The 19,559-nt window shown below is 46.6% G+C and overlaps 1 protein-coding gene across 2 annotated transcripts in view; it reads right to left on the bottom strand.

Moving 5' to 3' along the window:
• The window catches only part of TEDC2 (tubulin epsilon and delta complex 2), a 43,185-nt gene that overhangs the window by 8,530 nt on the left and 15,096 nt on the right, over positions 1 to 19,559 (bottom strand). The window contains exon 13 of one of the 2 annotated variants that reach the window (XR_012647777.1): positions 11,183 to 11,319. The exons of the other annotated variant lie outside the window; for it this stretch is intronic. The gene's annotated coding sequence lies outside the window, so the exon portion shown is untranslated. Of the gene's footprint in view, positions 1 to 11,182; positions 11,320 to 19,559 lie in introns of those variants that run through there. 2 annotated transcript variants of the gene reach the window in all.

The raw sequence follows: 19,559 nt of genomic DNA, 5'->3' as shown, positions 1-19,559 counted from the left end.
TACTTTCTTTCCTCCTTTCAGTAATTCTAGACCTGCTCCTAGATTCAGCAGGGAATGAGACAAACACATATGTCTATTCAAATAACACCGAGGGCATTCTGCTCCAACAGATTACAAATTTTGCACACAATATCTTACAATTCTGCAAGTTTTGTCAAAAAATAAATGCAGAGGCTCTGGCCTGGGCAGTGGGGAGCACAGGTCACTGGCTGCGTGAAGGTGAGAGATCTGCTAGGGGGGTGGGACTTGGTAGGGCGGAAGTCTGGATTCAGTTACTTGTTGGTCAGTGCCATGGGGGTCTGGACTTGGGAACTCAGGGTAGCGCAGGGGTGGGGCTCATCAGGGCAGAGGTTTAACTAGAGGGAGCTCAGTGGGGTAGCATGTGTGCAAGGTTGGGGGTCCTGAGACAGGGGGTCTGGGTGAAAGGGGGCTCCAGATACAGGGGCTGAGGTTCCATGGGGTGGGGTTTGGGTATGGAGGACAAGGAAGGTTTTGGATATACCACATGAGGCTTGGCAGTGACGTCTCTGTGGGGGAGGTCCAGGTGCATGGGTGATGGGTGACTGGGGGTGCAGTTCCCTGTATAGTGACCCTGCTCCTCACAGCTGAGGTGTGATGGGGGCAGGAAGCAGGGGAAGATGCCGTGTTTCATGCAGCTGGGGAAGATTTCTGTGGGGTGGGTCTGACACAGCTTCAGCTACTCCTTGGAAGGAGGCTGTCCCCAGCCTGCAGTGATTTACCCCTCCACTGGCTGCTCCAGGTGCCTGAAACAATGTACCTGCACTGCTAGGGAATGGTGCATGACTATACTTGCGGCTTCCCTTTGCTTCCCTGTTAGAAGGTCATTTTTCTTTTGCAGAAAGCAAAGAAATTTGGGGAGATATGAATTCTGCCCACATGCAGTGGTGTAGGAATCAGGGCGGGGGGTTGGAAGGTGTGGGGGTGCTCAGGGCACCAGCTGGAGTTGGTGAGGGGCTGGGCAGCAGCAGGGCCTGCATTGTGCAGCCAGATGCTGCTCCCTGGGTCAGCCTGTGCTGTGCTGCCTGGCTGGTGGCTGGAGTCCAGGGCGGCTGTGTTGGCGGGGCCGATGCCGTCTGGCCCTTGATGGCAGCTCCTCCTGGGAGTGCTGGAGCTGCACTGCCCTGCCACCAGCTGCTCCCGAGGGGTGGTGGTCATGGTTGGTGACAGGGCCACTGGCTGGCAGGTCTCCATCCCTCTGGGTCCTCGGCTGGGGCTGAGGGCAAGGTAGGAGTGGTTTGGGCCAAGGCTTTGGTGCAGGGGGAGAGGCGCATTCCCTTGTCCAGCAGCCATCTCCTGCCTGGCTGCTTTCTTACTGGGGTGGCTGCTCCCCCTGTGGACACTATGAAGTAGAACTGTCCTCTGCACTTGCTGCTCACCAGGGGTCTTTGCAGAACATAACTGTCCCTGCTATCAGACCTGTCCCTTTCCATTTAATGAGAAACAATCACATGCTAGGCACATCCCATTGTCCTGCAACAGCCAAACCCTAATCTTGCTTTAAGTTGTGATAAGAGGAAGCTGCATACCAAATTTGGTGGTCCTAGCTCTTATTGCTTACAAGGAGCTCTTGAACAGACTCACGGATGGATAGAAAATCAGATATTTCTGAAATATATAGTCGAGATTAAGCCTCGTGACACACTGAGGAAGTAGCTGGAAATGAATAAACTGCATATTTTTAATTTTATAGGTCCAGAGAGGTTAAATAACTTAAGTTCAGATAATGGGTCAGTGGTGAAACTGGGTCTCCTGATTCTCAACGCTGTGTTCCAAGTTCACACACCAGGCTCCACAAGCAGCACCAATGCGGCACGAAACAGGTGCCACAAACCAAGCTTCTGCCTAACATAAAATAACTTTGGCAAGGGAGGGAGGAGAAGCTGGGGAGAAGGAGGCTCTGGGTGAGACTAACCTAAGATGGATGAAAATGTACACTGGATTGGCTGTCACTGAGCTCACCCCAATATTGTTGAATTGCGATCTACTGGAATAACTCCACAAGGCTTATGTGGACAAAAGGCACTGTGTGACACTTTGGAGGGCCACCAGGCTGCTGCACTGCAAAGCTGTGACTTTTGCAAACCAGTGTTTTCACGTTGCCTCTCATGCAGTGTCCTCACATTGTGATATGGAGTGAGGGCAGGAGACTGGGGAGTAGCAGGCAGCCCAGAGTAGGAGTCTGAGGAGAGAGAGACAGGCAGAGGATGACTGCCTTGCCCCTGGAGAGGAAAGTGGGAGAGGGGCTTCTGGGGTTGCCTTCATCCTTTCCAACAGTTGTGCAACTTGGTTGCATGTTTCCAGAAGTGACTGGCCAGTAGATAGTGCATTCTGGAATGCACCAGTGTGAGCATGTGCGCGTGAGCACATCTGTGTACCAGCTCTCAAATCTGGGTGTGGGAGAAGGGCCTGAACTGACAGGTCTTCATATGGGGCCAGGACAATGTTAGGGTACGAGCTAGCTGTCTGGAAAGTGCTGATCACAAAGGAAGGCACAGGCTACTGGATAAGGGGGAGGAGTAGAAAGATTGGCAGGACTGGAAATACACAGTAGCCGTGTCTACACGTGCATGCTACTTCAAAGTAGCGGCACTAACTTCGAAATAGCGCCTGTCACGGCTACACGCGTCGGGCGCTATTTCGAAGTTAACTTCGACGTTAGGCGGCGAGACGTTGAAGTCGCTATCCTCATCAGGAGATGGGGATAGCGCCCTACTTCGATGTTCAACGTCGAAGTAGGGACCGTGTAGTCACTGCGCATCCCACAACTTCGAAATAGCGGGGTCCGCCATGGTGGCCATCAGCTGAGGGGTTGAGAGACGCTGTCCCTCCAGCCCCTGCGGGGCTCTATGGTCACCGTGGGCAGCAGCCCTTAGCCCAGGGCTTCTGGCTGCTGCTGCTGCAGCTGGGGATCCATGCTGCAGGCACAGGGTCTGCAACCAGTTGTCGGCTCTGTGGATCTTGTGTTGTTTAGTGCAACTGTGTCTGGGAGGGGCCCTTTAAGGGAGCGGCTTGCTGTTGAGTCTGCCCTGTGACCCTGTGTGCAGCTGTGCCTGGCACCCTTATTTCGATGTGTGCTACTTTGGCGTGTAGACGTTCCCTCGCAGCGCCTATTTCGATGTGGTGCTGCGCAACGTCGAAGTTGAACATCGACGTTGCCAGCCCTGGAGGACGTGTAGACGTTATTCATCGAAATAGCCTATTTTGATGTTGCTACATCGAAATAAGCTACTTCGATGTAGGCTTCACGTGTAGACGTAGCCAGTGGGTGCAATCAGGGGAGCCGAACAGAAGTGCTGGGTCCTCACTCTGTGCTCTTGGAAGGGGTGGGGCCTAGAGCAGAAGAGGCAATGTGCTCTTGGGGCACAGTTTGGTTAGGATAACGAAATCTCATGGGGTCTGCCACCCCTCTGATTTGGCAGGTTTGTACGTTTTTCATCTTACTCCTATATCTCCTAAATCCAGAGATTCTTCCTCAGGCAAGTCTCCCACTGAAATGAAAACCACCTCCAGAACATCCCCAAGTTACTGACAGCCCCCCGGCTGGGTTGCGTGGGCTTGACCTGCCTGGGCCCTCCACCCACTTCCTCCAAGCCCCCTTCTTGCAACAATGATGGGCTGTAATTTTCACAGCACAAATAAACCGCTGTTCCCCTGTATCCCCCTCCCTCTTCCCACTGAGAGAGGAGCGCAGCTGGGCCTGTGTGAGTCATGGTGCTCTGCCCCTCCCCACCCCCTGACCCATCTGCCACTGTGATGGATGGACCCACAGGACTGCTCCTTCCACGCCCACACAGGGAGAATGCTGAAGGAGAACAGCAGGAAAAAGGAAACACAGTGGCAGCTGTGCTCTCCAGAAGAGGACGAAAACCTCTGGCATCCTTTTAATTTCCATATGTAACCAGTATTTTACTCATATTGTTCTATATTACTGCTGAGTCAGTAACAATGACCGTGATTCTCATCTCACTTACAAGGAGTGAGTCCATTTAAGCCAGTAGAATGATAATCGTGCAAAAAGAACATGCCTGAGATGAGAATCAGCCAGCCCTCTAGCTCCTGTTTTGATTTGGAGGGGCAAGGGCCAGGAGTCAGGCAAGAAGAAAGGGTCCAACATAGCAGGCAGCCAGGTAGGACCAAACTCTCCCGACGATGTCATGTTCCTCTTTTTGGAGTTAAATAGGAAGCTCTGACCAATCAGAGGTCCCGGCTTTCCTCTAAAGAGGGGCCATGGCAGGCCTCTTTGATGCAGCTTCAGATTTTGCAGTCTTTTTGTGCACTTAGGTAACAGTGAGCCACCGAGTGGGAGCAGGGCTGTGCCAGTTAACTAGGCTGCAGGCCCAGTCTTAGGACAAGGCAAGCAAGATGGCTACCTTGGGCTCTGTGCTCCTATTGACTATAGCATCCACTGCCCACGGGCTGGCCCCACTGTCAGCGTGCCACCTTGAGCCTGGGATGCCATTTCAGATATGGGGCAGAGGGGCGACCTGTACATGCCCTAATGGGGCACACTTCAGTCCCTCAGAGGCATCAGGGCTTCAGCCCCACAGGGACCAGTGGGGCTTGGGGCTATGGGCTTCAGGGTTGTGGGGCTGCTGGGATTTGGGGCTCCAGGCTTTGGCTCTGTGGAGGATGGCGGGGCTCAGGCCTCTAGTTTTAGCCTTATGGGAGGCACTGGGGTTCAGGCATTTAGCAGAAGAAATTATATCCCAAAAACTACGTTAATGCTAAAGTTACAAAGTCAAGCATTCATAACTTAGGAAGCATACAAATTAGCATGCCTCTGCAGCCTTCATCTGGCTCTCTTGATGCTATCTTTACTTACGTGAGGGCTTTATTTTTTTCTGTAGGACCCTGCCTCATTCAGTGTACAGGACAGGCCAGGCTGTGGCGTAAATCAGGCTTGCACAGCAAACCAGGGTGTTGTCTGGAGGACCCTTGTTGTATTTGTGGCAGAAGCTATATCGTATCCTAGAACTGGAAGGGACCTCAAGAGGTCATCAAGTCCCGTCCTCTGAACTCGGGTGGTATGTGGTGAGTAGGCAGGTGATCACAGGAAGGGAAAGAACGGTCACACGGTTAAAGCAGATGAATGAACTGGATGCCAGCCCCCTTGTGAGTTCTTATAGGATACGAGGCAGGCATTGTAAACCACGACCACCAGTAGTCATGGTGTGATTCTCTCTTTCTGGGTACCCAGCATGGAACTATGAGATCTGATCTGAAGAAGTGCTGAGCACTCAAAACTCCAATTGACTTCAATGGGAGCTGGGTCATGAATGTGTAAAATGCTATAAAATGCTAAGCAGTCTGAAAACCCCATGCCCTGGGATCTCATATTGTGCACTCCAAATTAAGGGAAACTTGAGGGGCCAATTTAGCCTCCATTCCCATGCGTAAAATGGGGATAAGAATATTATCTGGCCTCACAGGGTACTGTGAAGAAAAAATCATTTGTGTTTGGAAAGAACGAAGCTACAGGGATAGCAGTATTGTAGAAAAACCCATGAGGAAATAAAATCCTGCATCCAGGGCTGGTTTAATTGGTGGGCAGTAAATAATTCATGGGGCCACACACTGAATAAGGAAGATAAAAAATAACTCCCTCTTCAGGGAGCTCCAGCCAGCCTGTGCCCTGAATGAGCCACAGGTCCTGTGGGAAAAAATAATACACAATCATATAAATAACGGCCATAGCCTAATGCAGCCACACTCAGGCACCTAACAGATGTTGCACAGGCAACCTTAATTCTGATGTTCCTGAGCTTTTGCAGGTTTGACTTGCCCAAGGTAAAGCTCTTTTTGTGGAGCTGTTGGGAGGTGATGTATATAAGTTGACAAAATACATCAAAATGGTACAAAACAACTGCCTATAGTAGTTGAAGGTTGAAAACACCATGGGGACAGAGCAATTGTATAGGGAAGGTCCAAACAAGTGCATCACTACGGAGCAGTGGACGAAAAAGAGCAAAGGAAATTGTAGGGAGAATAGCAGGGAAAAGTCCTGACAGGGCGCTTGATTCAAGATAGTGGAACAGTCTCCTAAAAGGAGCAGAGGAGGCTATTTTTGATGACCAATTGTATTCTATTCAAATTATTATATTGTGCCCAACCCCTTGGTGTCTTCATACTTCTGCCATTTAAAACTGGATAAAGCACTGCAGAATATACAGTCCTTGACCTGCCTTTGGTGGGACGGAATTGGATGACCTAATAGGTCTTTTCCGTGTCTAATGCCTGTGATTTGGAAAAGGGAAAGAAAAGTCACACTATCAGACAGCTGCAGCAGGAAGTGGGGATCTGAAAATAGCAGCTGTGTCACCTTTATCCACTCCAACAAAGGCTTCTCAGACGGTGACAAGTTGCTAAGTGACATCTTTCTGCTATTTTCAGCTTGGTGTCATTACACTCCTAGGTTAGCTCTTTGGAGCACCTCAGTTACGGGTGTCAGTATCACTGACTGCACCCCACTGAAGGAGAAAATAATGAGAGTAACCCACTGCCAGATTTCCGAACGCTGCCTGACTCCAGACTTAGTGATAGCCTTTGAAGTAATGGATTCATGCATTATAGGGAAAGGACATATCCACTTTCATGCAATCATAGGAATTAGATGTGGGAAAGAATGATTAGGTCATCCAAGCTGTCTTCCTGAGGCTAAATTATACCCTTTTGTACATTTTCTAATGCCTTGTCCAGCCTACAGTAAAAGATGTCTGCTGTTTCCTTTAAGAAATTTTCTACTTTTTTTTTCTGATTGTCAGACTTCCCAATATTACAGACTCACACATACTGAATAAAAATCATTAAGAAAGGAAAGTAAATGTAAAAGAAAAGTAAAGTAAAAGGCAGCAAAGGGAAAATTGCTAATTTTATTTGCAATGTTACAAATGCAAAATTGAATGAAAATACAAATGTCAAAGCTAATCTACAGACAGCTATCTACATCTGAATCCATTGCAGAGCAAGGTTAGTGGCTTATACGCTATTATTGATTTTGAGTGTGCAAGTTGTGTGATATTGGTTTTTTTCAGTCTATAATACCAAATGACATGCAGCATGAATATGCAGGCCTGGTTCGGCATGACTCAGCCGAAGTGTATTATTTTTAAATGTTCACAGACAAAAAGTGATCTCAATACTTTAAAAAAGCAGCTTCTTTTCTTGGATTAGCGCTGTTTTATACATTTGTTCAATACAGCCACCAACAAAGCCAGCACTTCAAATTAGCCGTAAAATGAGAATAATGCCTCCCAGGGGCATGGGGCTAACTCCAGGCCTTGCCACACATCACTGAAGTGAGCAAAGGCTTCTTATGCAAGTCATCCCATTGCACTTTTTGCTTTTGTAAGGGCTGTATGATAGGGCTTATTATCAGAGCTTGTAAAGGGCGCTGTGGTCCTCAAATGGAGGACTATAGAAAACCTGGCATTATTAATCCCTTATCACTGTTTATTCCTAGACAAAAACAAGGTTAAAATGGAGTTCAGACTGAGAATGTGTGTCATTAATTTAAGATCAACTACATTACAGGGAGGTGAATGAGTTGTGGATTTATCCCAAATGTAATCATCCATAAGCTTTCCAAATCCAGAAAATTCAGAGGTGGGTTAAGTTTAAAAGAAACCCAAATCTGTTAACAGATGGATGTGCTCTCTATGAGCACCCCAGGTCACCACCACTCTGCTCTGCAGCAAGATCATGAAATAACCGTCTGTCCATAATTAAAACACTTTGGTATTTGTGGTCCCAGATTTGAAAAAATCAAATTACAGACAAAAACTAATTTTCTTTCCTCCCTGCATTGTCTCCCCAGGGCTGTAAATACTCATATCCTGGGAGGAGTTGAACATCCACAGTCTCCTCCAAAGCCAAAAGGAGAGGGAGGTATTCAGCATCAATCTGGATCAAGACCTTTATGGGCAACACTTTTCACTGTCAAGTTCTTAAGTCTCCCCAGACACCCAAAGAGAAGTGGACTGATTTCCAGGAATTCTGATCGCTGTCTGCAGTTACAAGCGGCCTGAGGGTAAGGTCACTTTCACTTAACCCCCAGCTATGGAGTTAGGAATGCAACTTTAGGCAGTACTTAAACATTACAATATACAGAAGTCCACCTGAGCCTCTTCAATGAGGCATCTGACTGGTAAATCCCATGTTTGGCTGCTTAGTAAATGCTACGAATGTAGGCAAACCAATGCAGTAGCAACCCTGGGTGAAATCGGCAAGCCCCTCTCCCTCGACACATACAATCATATCAACTGGGAGTGAATAGGGAGGAACTGCAAACATGGAAGGCAGTTTCCTGTCCTCTCACTTTGACAAACAATTTTGGGTAGGATTTGCTAACCTGCCTAAAGCAGTGGGGCACCTGCCTCCCTGAAATGCTTCTGAAAATCACACCCTGTGGGGGCAACCCTTCGCTTTTATACTTACAAAACTACATACCCTTTTATTGCATAATTCTATGACTGTAAGAAGCACCGGCTTTTAAGGGGGAGATGTTCAGGCTTTCGGGTGGTGAAGCTGATATCCACCTGTTGCAATCGATACAATTACCCTAATTGCGAGCTCTACTGTAAAAAGTACATGACAGTTCTTAAGATGTCACAACTGATGGTTATGGGAAAAGGTGCAAAAGGGATACCAAGACTGAATTAGTATGACCCAAAAGGCCTCCTGATACAGCTCAAGGACTGCGTTATGATCATGCCTGGCAAATGAGAAAAGAGTGAAACAAGAAATGAGTAACATGGGTGTGTGGAAACAAGGCCAAATTGGAGGACAAAATAATGAGGAGATGAGCTATCCCACACACATAGGTCCCTTTGCAGGTCTTTAATGAGAGGAAAATTGGCCACTGGAGCAAGCATTACCACGCTCACCACCCCCTGGGACCCCAGGACATCATCATTCTGAACCCATGAGCTAGTTTGAGCAGACTGGGGCAGGGAGGGGGACCTGTTAGAGAGGAGGCAGGGAGGCTAAGGAATTTGATGTATATGTTTGAGAGCGTGTTAATTCCCCCTGCCAAGATGAAGCCAATCCATTCCTCGGACTCAGGGCCTATCCTCTGTGCATTACCCCAAGTGATTATGTCCCTTCTCTCTCAATCCAGTACGAGGAGTCAGAAGTATGATTCAAAACAGAATGAGGCCTCTTAAGGATTAATTTATGATATGGGGAGAGGGGAAGAAAATTAGTAACCAATAGTCAATGCAATAAAACACACGACAGTGGAACAGGGACCTTCCACTAGGCAGGAATCCCAGACCTAGCCCAGTTCCCCTGGACAACTGATAAGGTTGAGATCTGGTATCAGTGACCGACATGTGGCTTCTGTTAGGGAGGCGGGTGCTCAAGATCTACAACTTAGACTCTGGGGAGTCCTCAGGGAGGATCCCTGAGGAGTCCCTCATCAGTAGAATCGCTGAAGGGGGACAGCTGATGGTAAGAGCTTGCAGGTATACAGATGGTGTGTGATGTGATAGATGGGATAACGATCTCCTCCTTCTCCTTCCTTGGCAGGCAGCAACGTGCTGCTGCGGTGGGTAGTGATGGACAGCACACCCTGTGTTGCAGATCACAGTCTTTTAAAGACTCTTGGGCAGGAAAGCCTGCCCCCCTCCAATCCCTTGGCGGGAAAACAGTTCTGAGGTAAACGGAATGCTCAGAGGAAAAGGGCGGGAAAAACTGGTTAGTTCTGGTTCCAACTGTCAGTGGCTGGCAGTTCTGGAAGGCTGAGCCCAAAACGGAATCTTATGCAAATGGAGGTACCACCGCTACAGACAACTACAGATCCCACTGCAGAGAACGATAACGACCGATAAAACATGTTTAAAACGACCTCTAACAGACCCAAATGGCATCAGCTCCCCTACTGGCTCCCTCAGAATCCCATCCGAAAGCTGAGGTGAAACGGGATTAGACCGTACACAGCAGCACCAGCCTCTCAGCTCATGCCTCTTTTCCTCAAAAAGACAATTAGCACCATTCGTAATACCAGCTAAGAGACTGGCTAACAAGCGGGGAAAGCAGGAGGGTTCCTTTTAAAATCTGTCCACATAACGGGAAAGGGGACTAAGAAAGTTGAAGTGAAAGTCTCACTTAATAATTAATGTTTCACACACACTGACTCATTTTTTTCTCTCATATTTTTAATAAAAGGTTAACTGACGTTGTGTGCCATGCTGCTTAGCAGCTTGAGGTCTCTGGATACCAAAGCTCAAGCCTTGCTCAGAGCTGGACACAGACTGGGTTAACTCAAGTGGCACCTCTTTAACCTCCATCTGTATTAAAACCACACCCTCCAGGCCCTCGAAGCTTCTGGAGCCACATTGCTTATTGAAAATATGATTCAACATCAGTTTCTATTTGATCAATTTTGTAAAACCTCTTACATGAAAGCAAAACCAAGAAAACATTTCACCCAAGTTAAGCTAGTATAAATATTAGACAACACCAAGACTCAAACACTATTAAATCAAATCAACAAACCAAACAACATAGTTGCAATATTAAATTAGAGTAGAACCATCAAATTAACACCAAACATAATGAGCCCTCCTACAGAGTTTAAAGAAACTGCTTGCCTGTTTGGATATAAATGCTAACTAAAGAATGTTACCAAAGTTAATCAAACTGTCATCTGAACCTGGTTAAGTATCTTAATATTGAAATCAAATTATGCTCTAAAATCTGAACCATAACCTCAAAATTAATTCTAAAGTTTCCTTCTTAGACATTAATGTTTATGTGGTAATTAACCCTTTCCTCCCCACCCTAACAGAGATATTATCGTACAGACTTTCACTGAACACATTTGACAAGCAGAAGTTTAACAAATGCCCATTGACCTGAAATTCTAGATGACAATCTCCAGTCTCTCAAGAGACTTTTAATGTGTGTCTTTATGAGATAGAATCTAGAGCAATTTAAACATGGTGCCCTCCTGGTGAGGACTTTATGGATCTGGTATGTTTCTCCTGCACCATGAGAACGGCAAACAACAGATGTGGAGTAAGGACTATTCGGTATTTATTATGCCTCAGGGTTTAAAGGAGACACATGCCCATTATCCCAGTGCATCATCTGATATCAGCTGCATCAGGAACACATTTTCTCTGGTCAGTAAAGAGAGGTGCACCCCAGTAGATGGCGGTGGCATTTGTAGACACATCCACAGCGCAGACATGCAGCCACAGAGCAGGGAGCTAAACTAATTGTTTCCAGAGCAGGTACTGAACAAGAAGGGTACGGGGTGTTGCACAGTTCAGAGGACCAATGAAGTTGCCATCTTTCCTGAAAATGGAAAATGGTAGTTCTGATTGTTCGATTCATCTGCTTTCTTCCCCTCTGCTAGATCTGAGGAGTAATAGCCCATCAGGCCCATGGGAAGAAGGGTAGCTGGCCCTGACAAGTGCAGTTGTTGCTAGGATGTCACTTTAAGCTGGGGTGGGCAATAATTTTTGGTGTGGGGGGGCACGCCAAGATTTTGGCAAGTGGTCAAGGGTCACACTTTTCTATGGGGAGCGTGTGGGGTCTGGGATCTACCCTGATTGGTCTGCAAGGCTTGAAAACTAGCCAAGGGGAGCTGAGAAATTGTGTTGGACTCCCCTGCCCCTAGCACAATCTTTCATGCCTCCCCCAACCCAACAAAATCTCTCAGTTCCTATTGGCTGGCCATTGGGAGATTTTGCTGGGGGAGGCACCTGAAGCCCTTTCCCCTCCCCAGCGCAGGAGCCAGCCATGGGCCAGATTAAAAGACTTGGTGGGCAACTTCTCCCTCTGCATAAGGCCCATTCACCTTTCCAGCTCCAGTGCATGACAAGGTGTGTCCTCACTTCAACAGAGAATGCACGGCACTTTCCATGCTAGGGGTGCGTTATCGGAGGCAGTGGGGGTCAGGAAGTCACATATGAACAGATACTGAATGAACCTGCCTCAAAATCCCACTGAGCAATGTGTGACTATGGAGCCAGATGATGGGACATCCCAGATTTAAAGCAGGGATCAGAGTGCACAGCCCTTTGTATTTTCCCCATTCTTTCCGGGCCTGATAACTAGGGCTCAGTGCTTCATTCTGGGAATCTGAATTTTCTCATTTGCTGAAAAACAACCTTCCCATCATATTCTTAATATTTTGGGGCAACATGTGACACCACCTCTTAATTTCCAGGATTTGGGGGTGCAAAAATAATCTCAGCCTCACTGCGTGTAAAATCAGGACACTTGTGTTCACAGAAACATTCAGCTAAGCTACAGTCCCACACCAGCTCCCACAACTCAGCAGGGACCAAACGCTCCAAGAAGCCCTTCTCAGCTACCTAAAGTTTTGTCTTTCCCCTCGGCCATGTCTCCAAGGCAATAGTGCATTTGCAAGTCCTCAGTCACATCATACTGAAAACTCTCCGTGCGAGCACAGAGTAAAAGGAACCAATCAATATAAATAACATGGGTGCAGCACTGGCTGCAATATTCATTCTCATATTTAATTCAGCAAAAAAACAGGCATTTTCTAATTGATCAGCAGCTGCTGCAGAGGTCTTGCTGTGTAATTGATGCCCCTGCTTGCTGCAGATGAAACAGACTAGTTATTGCCTCATAAGTCCTCCCTATTTGTCCCCGCTAACTTGTCACTCAGTGCGTGCCCTCCCCCGAACCTTTGGAATACCTAAGGGGTGCTCTCAGTCCAGATGCTGTTCGACCCCTGCTTGCCTATTTGGCTAGTTCTTTCCGGGTACCAATTCCAGCTGCTGTTGTCTCTTACACCCCTCACCAGCACACTGCACAGCACAAAAGCGCAAGGCATCAACAAGGCTCAGAAAATGCAAGAAACAGTGATAGCAGGACCCTTCTGGCTCCAATGGCAAACATATCCCACCCCCCCACACAAGACACAGTATGATTCCAGTATTATCCCTCATAGTGCATGCTTTTGAACTCAGCTTTTGTATTTTATGGCAGAAATTCCAGCAAAAATCAGCACCAGAGGAACATGGGTTACTCCACAGCCAGATGTAGTAAGACAATCTCTCATCACATGTGCATACAATGGGTTAGGGTAGGACAGTGCAAGGAACTGGTTCCTTCCAGCGAGGCTGAAGGGGTTTCTTCCTTTGCAACATTCCCATGTTTAAGTTAGACAGATTGCCCAAGCAGGTCAGTGCTTGTTAGCTCCTGTCAACATTCAGGGCCAAACGACACCAGCTAGAAGACTTTTCCATCTTTTGCCTCTGGGATTCTCAAAAGACTCCTTCCCTCCCCAGGTGTCCCTCAGGAGAATGCCAATGTTGTGAGTGGAAATGCCTCATTCATGCTCTTCATTAGCTCCCTGGTGCAGTACAAGGAACAAACATGCCACCCCACCACTCCTGCCTTGTTTCCTATTGTAACAGACTCAAACTGCTGCTTCTTTTTTTAGATGCTGAGCATCCAGGGAGCCCCGCCACCAAATATCCACAGAAAAGTAGCTGTGGCAGCCACCTACTGACAGTTCTGAGAAACCCTCTCCACTGCTGTGCCACATCATTCAAGGGCTCAACCACAAGAGCCTCTGGACCCAGGAGCTGGTGACCCCCATCCAACAGAGTTGATGAAACCCTAAAAGCATGGTAATGGTGACCACCAACCCTCCCGAGCCTAGACGTTACTCATATTTTGAAAATAAAACCACAGTGGATGGAGGCATCACAGTGAAGTGTATTTTTGCAGGGGGAAGAAGGGAGAAGCAAGAATTTGCCTGCAAACATTTACGTGAGCAAAGGTGAGTTCCGGGAGATGGATTAAGCAGAATCTATGAGAATGGAAAGGGGAAGTTTAGTCAGATAAGGTTATTTTCTTTAAATTTTTGGTTTGGTCCATGGGACTTCCATCTACCCTTTTCTTAGTTGCTCTGTAACACCTAGCAACTGGGTATACTTCCCAAGTTCGTCTTGGTTTTATTCTGTTTTGTTTATAGAATCACCTTTTTAAGACTACGATTTGATCCTTGTGTCCTAGAAGGCAGGATGTTCTGTGTGCGCATCCCTGTGACTGAAAGGTCAGCTATTAAGAAATTGCAATTTTATTTCCAAGTCTCTCCAGAGGGAGAGTTAAGAGCTTGGGCTTACCCCTACAGGGAGACAACCCAAGTGTGTCTTTCTGAGTTCTCAAAGGGTTTTTTGCACTTGGGCGGTGGCAGCATATCACCCAGGGTCAGGGAATCTGTGACCTCAGGGTTTAAGCAGAAGCTAGTAGTGGCAGTGTACTTAAAATTTCTCGCAGGTCCCCCCATTTTCTGCATCTGAAGTGCCAGAGGGGGGAACAGCCTTGACAATATCTTGATTGGCCCTTTAACTTGAATATTCCTTTTCATGATGTGCAGGCTTAACACTTTGTAGGTGTTACCACTTGAGCAAGCATTTGAAATACAGGTGCATGGTCAATATTCATAACCTCAGCTACAAAAATGACACACATGTACAAATAGCACAGTCCTATTCCATGAATCGTGACTTTTCTAGTCACACCTTACTTAACATACTTTGTATGAGATTTGATGCAATTATATCACAATAGGTCCCTTGTCTCTTTGGTTTGTTAAACACTGCACTCAGAGATTAAAGCCAGAAGGGACAATTATGGTAAACTAATCCGACCTCCTGCATATTGCAGCCCCAGAACCTCATCCACCCACTCCTGTAAAGGATTCCAAACCTACAACTGAGTCACCAAATCCCTCAAATCATGATTTAAAGACTCTCCATTTGCACTAGTTTAAACCTCCAAGTGACCCATATCCCACGCTGCAGAGACAGGTGAACGCCCCCCCGCCAGGTCTCTGCCAATCGGATCTAGGGGGAAAGTCCTTCCTGACCCCAAACATGGTGACCAGACAGACACTGAGCGCATGGACAAAAACCACCAGGCAGACATTTAGGAAAGAAGTCTGTGTATAACTCAGAGCTCACCCCCACCTTCCTCCATCTAATACACCACCATCAGCCATTGGAGACATCTGCTGCTTGCAGCCACAGAGCACCTATATGTCATTGTACCAGTTAGGTTTTTGCCCCTGCTGCTTCCCTTGGGAGGCTGTTCCAGAGCTTCATCTTTCTGATGGTTAGAAACTTTCCTCTTGAGGTCAGCCAGCTGTGTGTCCAGTCAAGGCTCCCTGCCTCTCATGTAATGCTACACTGGAGGCAGAAGTTTATTTGAGAGGTATCTGCTGGGCTGATTGCTCTCACCTATAGTGTCATCCCAGCAGCTCCCTGTTTTTCTCGCAGTGAGCTCTCCTAAGGATGTAGAAGGAATATGGTCTAGTAGTTACAGCCCATCAGTAGGACTCAGGCAACTGGGGCTATTTTCCTAGCTCATCCAGTGACTTGCTGCAACACTCTTTAATTGCTCCATATCTGTTTCCCCATCTGTGAAATACACGTATTACACATAGCCTAGCTGTAAGGTGAAGACAGTGCCTGGAACTCCTTGAAGGAAAGATGCTCCAGATGGGTCAAATATGAACATTAGGCTGCAGGAGGGGAAGCACACTGCACTGGCTGGAGCCTCTAAGCAAGGCAACTCGAACTATTACACAAATGTAGAAAAAGAAATATTGCGTGGTGGAGCTTTGCAAAGCTCCCACTTGCATTTTCTTACTACGTCTTCACTTCTATTAAAAGCAAAGTGCATGGAGTGGAGCACAGAACTACCAGCCCACCCTAATACAAAAATAAATAACGCCCCACCCCCAGCGTTAAAAAAATGTGGATGTTGTTAACTATAGAAGATAAGCTTCCCGGGGGCTTTTGTCTTTTCAGCTAAAAATCTGCACTGGCAAGTGTGAGTCATAATATTGCATCCATGTGCTCAGTGTTTTACGCAGTAACTGGGGTAGGCAACTTTGGCCCAGATCCTCAGTCTGATTTCAATGGAGTCAGGAGTCTAATGATGTCTGAGGATCTGGGCCTAAGTCTCTATACCAGCCAGTGATGTGGACAAGGCCTGGGCCTTCGGGGAAAACAAAACTTTTTTTCAAGCTACCTGGACATGAAAAGTCAAATGACCAAAACATCAGTCTGCTGATATCTGACCACCAGCACCAAAGAACTGAATTCTAGGTTTTTGATCACCTGATATCTCACTGTCCCCAGAGCCCTTTTTAAAACTGCTTTTTTCCCTACTCTTAACTGATGCACACAACACAGAGAGCTACCTTTTGGAGCCACAAGCACAGACAAACCATGCCTGGGGCAGGAATCCTTGGACATCCTCCATTTCAAAAAGTTTTGGGCCACACGAATGGTCAGATTGGCTAGCCTGGCTATGAGAACCCCCTAAACAAGATGATATAGCTACTCAGACAAGACCTCCATCACCACCAGCCTGATTTTCAGAGCCATGCCAATTGGGAAAGGCCAAGAAAGTAAAACAAACTGATACAAAGCATGACACTGACCCAGTAAGGGTCAAAGGACTCCAAATCAGCCGTTAGTAACACAGGAGGAAAAGAGTGGAGACAGTGTCGTTCCTTGTCAACAGTTAGCAATAAAGCCCTTGAAATGTAGGCCTGCATTGTTAGGGGATTAAGAATACACACTAATTGTATTTGTCTGGCTTTACTAGATCTTGTTATAGTTTAACAATGTGATCCCACGACTGTGAACAAGGCTTTAAATGACCCTCACCATATAGACTTGGCAGTCTGCATGGGAGCCAAAGGTTCTGCACTTGCCCTTGTGGAATTCCATCAGGTTTCTTTTGTCCCAGTCTTCCAATTTATTTAGATCACTCTGGACCCTATCCCTACCCTCCAACGTATCTATCTCTTCCCCTAGCTTAGTGTCATCTGCAAATTTGCTGTGTGCGCAACCCATCCCCTCATATAGGTCATTAATACAGATGCTGAACAATACTGGGCCCAGAACCGATCCTTGGTCAGGCATGACTTGCCCTTGGTGATCCATGTGAACTACTTTTGATCACTTTACCCTCGTCCAAGTTCTTCAAAATGGATTCCTAGAGGATCCCCTCCATAATTTTTCCAGGGACTGATGTAAGGCTGACTGGTCTGTAGTTCCCTGAATTGTCCTTCTCTCCCTTTTAAAGGCGGGCACTACATTTGCCTTTTGCCAATCATCTGGGACCTCTCCTGATCTCCACAAAGACAACAAAGATAAAGATGATAGCCAAGGGCTCTGAAATGGCATCTGCCAATTCCCTCAGTACCCTTGGATGCATTAAATCTGGACCCATGGACTTGTGTGCATCTAGCTTTCCTAAATAACTCTTAACCTTTTCTTTCCCCACCAAGGGCTGCCCACCTCCTTCTCATACTGCATTGCTTAGTGCCATAGTCTGGGAGCTGACCTTGTCCATGAAGACTGAGGCAAAAAAAGCATTGAGTACTCCAGCCTTTCCCACATCATCTGTCACCAGCTTACCTCCCTCATCCAGTAATGGCCCCACACCTTCCCCGATAACCCTTATTGTTAACATGTCTATAGAAACCCTTTTAATTTCTCACTAGCTGCAGTTCCTATTGTGCTTTTGCTTTCCTGATTACCCCCTGGCATTCTCCAGCCATATGTTTACACTTCTCTTCAGTCATCTGTCCAAGTTTCCACTTCCTATACACATTCTTTTTGAGTTTAAGATCACCAAGGACTTCCCTGGTAAGCCAAGCTGGCTGCCTACCGTATTTGCTTTTCTTACTGTGTATTGAGATGGTTTGTTCCTGTGCCTTCAATAAGTCTTCTTTAAAATACTGCCAGTTCTCCTTAACTCTTTTCCCCTTCATATTAGCTTCCCAGGGGATCCTGCCCATTTCTCAGGGAGTCAAAGTCTGCTCTTCTGAAATCAAGGGCCTGTATTTTACTGCTCCCCTTTCTTTCTTTCGTCAGAATTCTGACCTCTACCATCTCATGATCGCTGCAGCCCAGGATGCCACCCCCCTTCTATTTCTTCTGCTAGTTTGTCCCTGTTTGAGAGCAGCAGGTCAAGCTGCAGATGGCTCCTGGTCCGTTCCTCCAGCACTTGTACCAGGAAGTTATCCCCAGCATTCTCCAAAAACTGTCTGTGTGTTGCTGCATTGGTCCCCCAACAAATGTCAGGGTGATTAAAATCTCCCATGAGAACCAAGGCCTGTGATTTGGAAGCTGTTACATTTACAGGAGATAATGCTGCCCACTTCTTCTTTTGCTCACCTGAAAGTAAGAACAAGCCTTCTCATGGCACAGCTGTAACTTGTGTCACCAGATATTTATGCACTCGAGGGTCTTCAAATGTGCCTTTGTGCTTCAACCACCATTCCAGAGGACATGCTGATGATGGGTTCTGCTCAATAACAATCCAAAGCAGTGAAGATCAACACTTGCTCAATTTTATCATCTGAGTCAGATGCCAGCAGCAGATTATTTTTTTTTTTTTTGGGTGAGGAGGGTGGTTCAAGTTCTGTATTTTCTGCACTGGAAAGTTGCTCTTTTCAGACTTCTGAAAGCATGCTGTACACCTTGCCTTCCCGGATTCTGGAAAGCACTTTAGATTCAAACCTTGGGTTAAGTGCTGTAGCTATCTTTAGAAATCTCACATTGATACCTTCTTTATGTTTTGTGAAATAGTTCTTGGAACCAACAATATGTACTGAGTCACCGTCCAACACCATTTGAACACGAAATATGTGGCAGAATGTACGTAGAACAGGAGACATAGTTCTCCCCCGGTTCAGCCACACATTTAATTTACACTTTAATGAGTGCCATCAGCATGGAAGCACACCTTCTTGAATGGTGGCTGAAGGATTAAAAGGACATACGAATGTTTAGCATATCTGGCACATAAGTACACTGCAATGCCAACTATAAAAGTCTCATGTGGATGCCTGTTCTCACTTTCAGGTAACATTGTAAATAAGTGGGCTGCATTATCTCCTGTAACGGTAAACAAACTTGTCTGTGTTAGTGATTGGCTGAACAAGAAATAGTACTGAATGAACTTATAGGCTCTAAAGTTTTATATTGTCTTTCAGTGCAGTTATGAAATAATGAAAAAATCCAAATATTTAATAAATTTCAATGGGCATTCTATTGTTTAACAGTTTGATTAAAACTGTCACTAACTGCAATTAATTTTTAATGATTAACCCTGAGTTAATTGGCAGCCCTAATTTTTTGTGAATCTTGACTACCCTAGCAATGGGTTCAAAGGCACTAAGAAAGTGAACTCTAAATCAGCTTTTTTTTTTGGGGGGGGGGGGGGGGGGGGGGCTAAAGTTGCTTTCTACTGTAGAAGACATTACAGCCAGTCAGTCTTTTACCAGCACAAACACCTTCCAGCAAACAGATTACGTTCTGTTAACGCGTGTCACATATGCGCCCCAAACTGATAAGAGCCAATGCGGGGGCTTCTCTAACCCTGTTGGATCACAAAGCGTTTACAACCAGAGACGCTGCCCTTTCCTTAAGTATTGCAGTTAGTGCACACCACCACCCAGAGCTGAGAAGTGTAGGGGTACACGGTGGACCACATGCTCCCGCAGTGCCCCTCATGCTGCACACAGCACC

The sequence above is a fragment of the Carettochelys insculpta genome, chromosome 16 (genome assembly GCF_033958435.1).
Source record: "Carettochelys insculpta isolate YL-2023 chromosome 16, ASM3395843v1, whole genome shotgun sequence".
Taxonomy (NCBI): Eukaryota; Metazoa; Chordata; order Testudines; family Carettochelyidae; genus Carettochelys; species Carettochelys insculpta.
The sequence above is the reverse complement of the archived record's forward strand: the minus strand, read 5'-3'. Positions and strand labels throughout refer to the sequence as shown.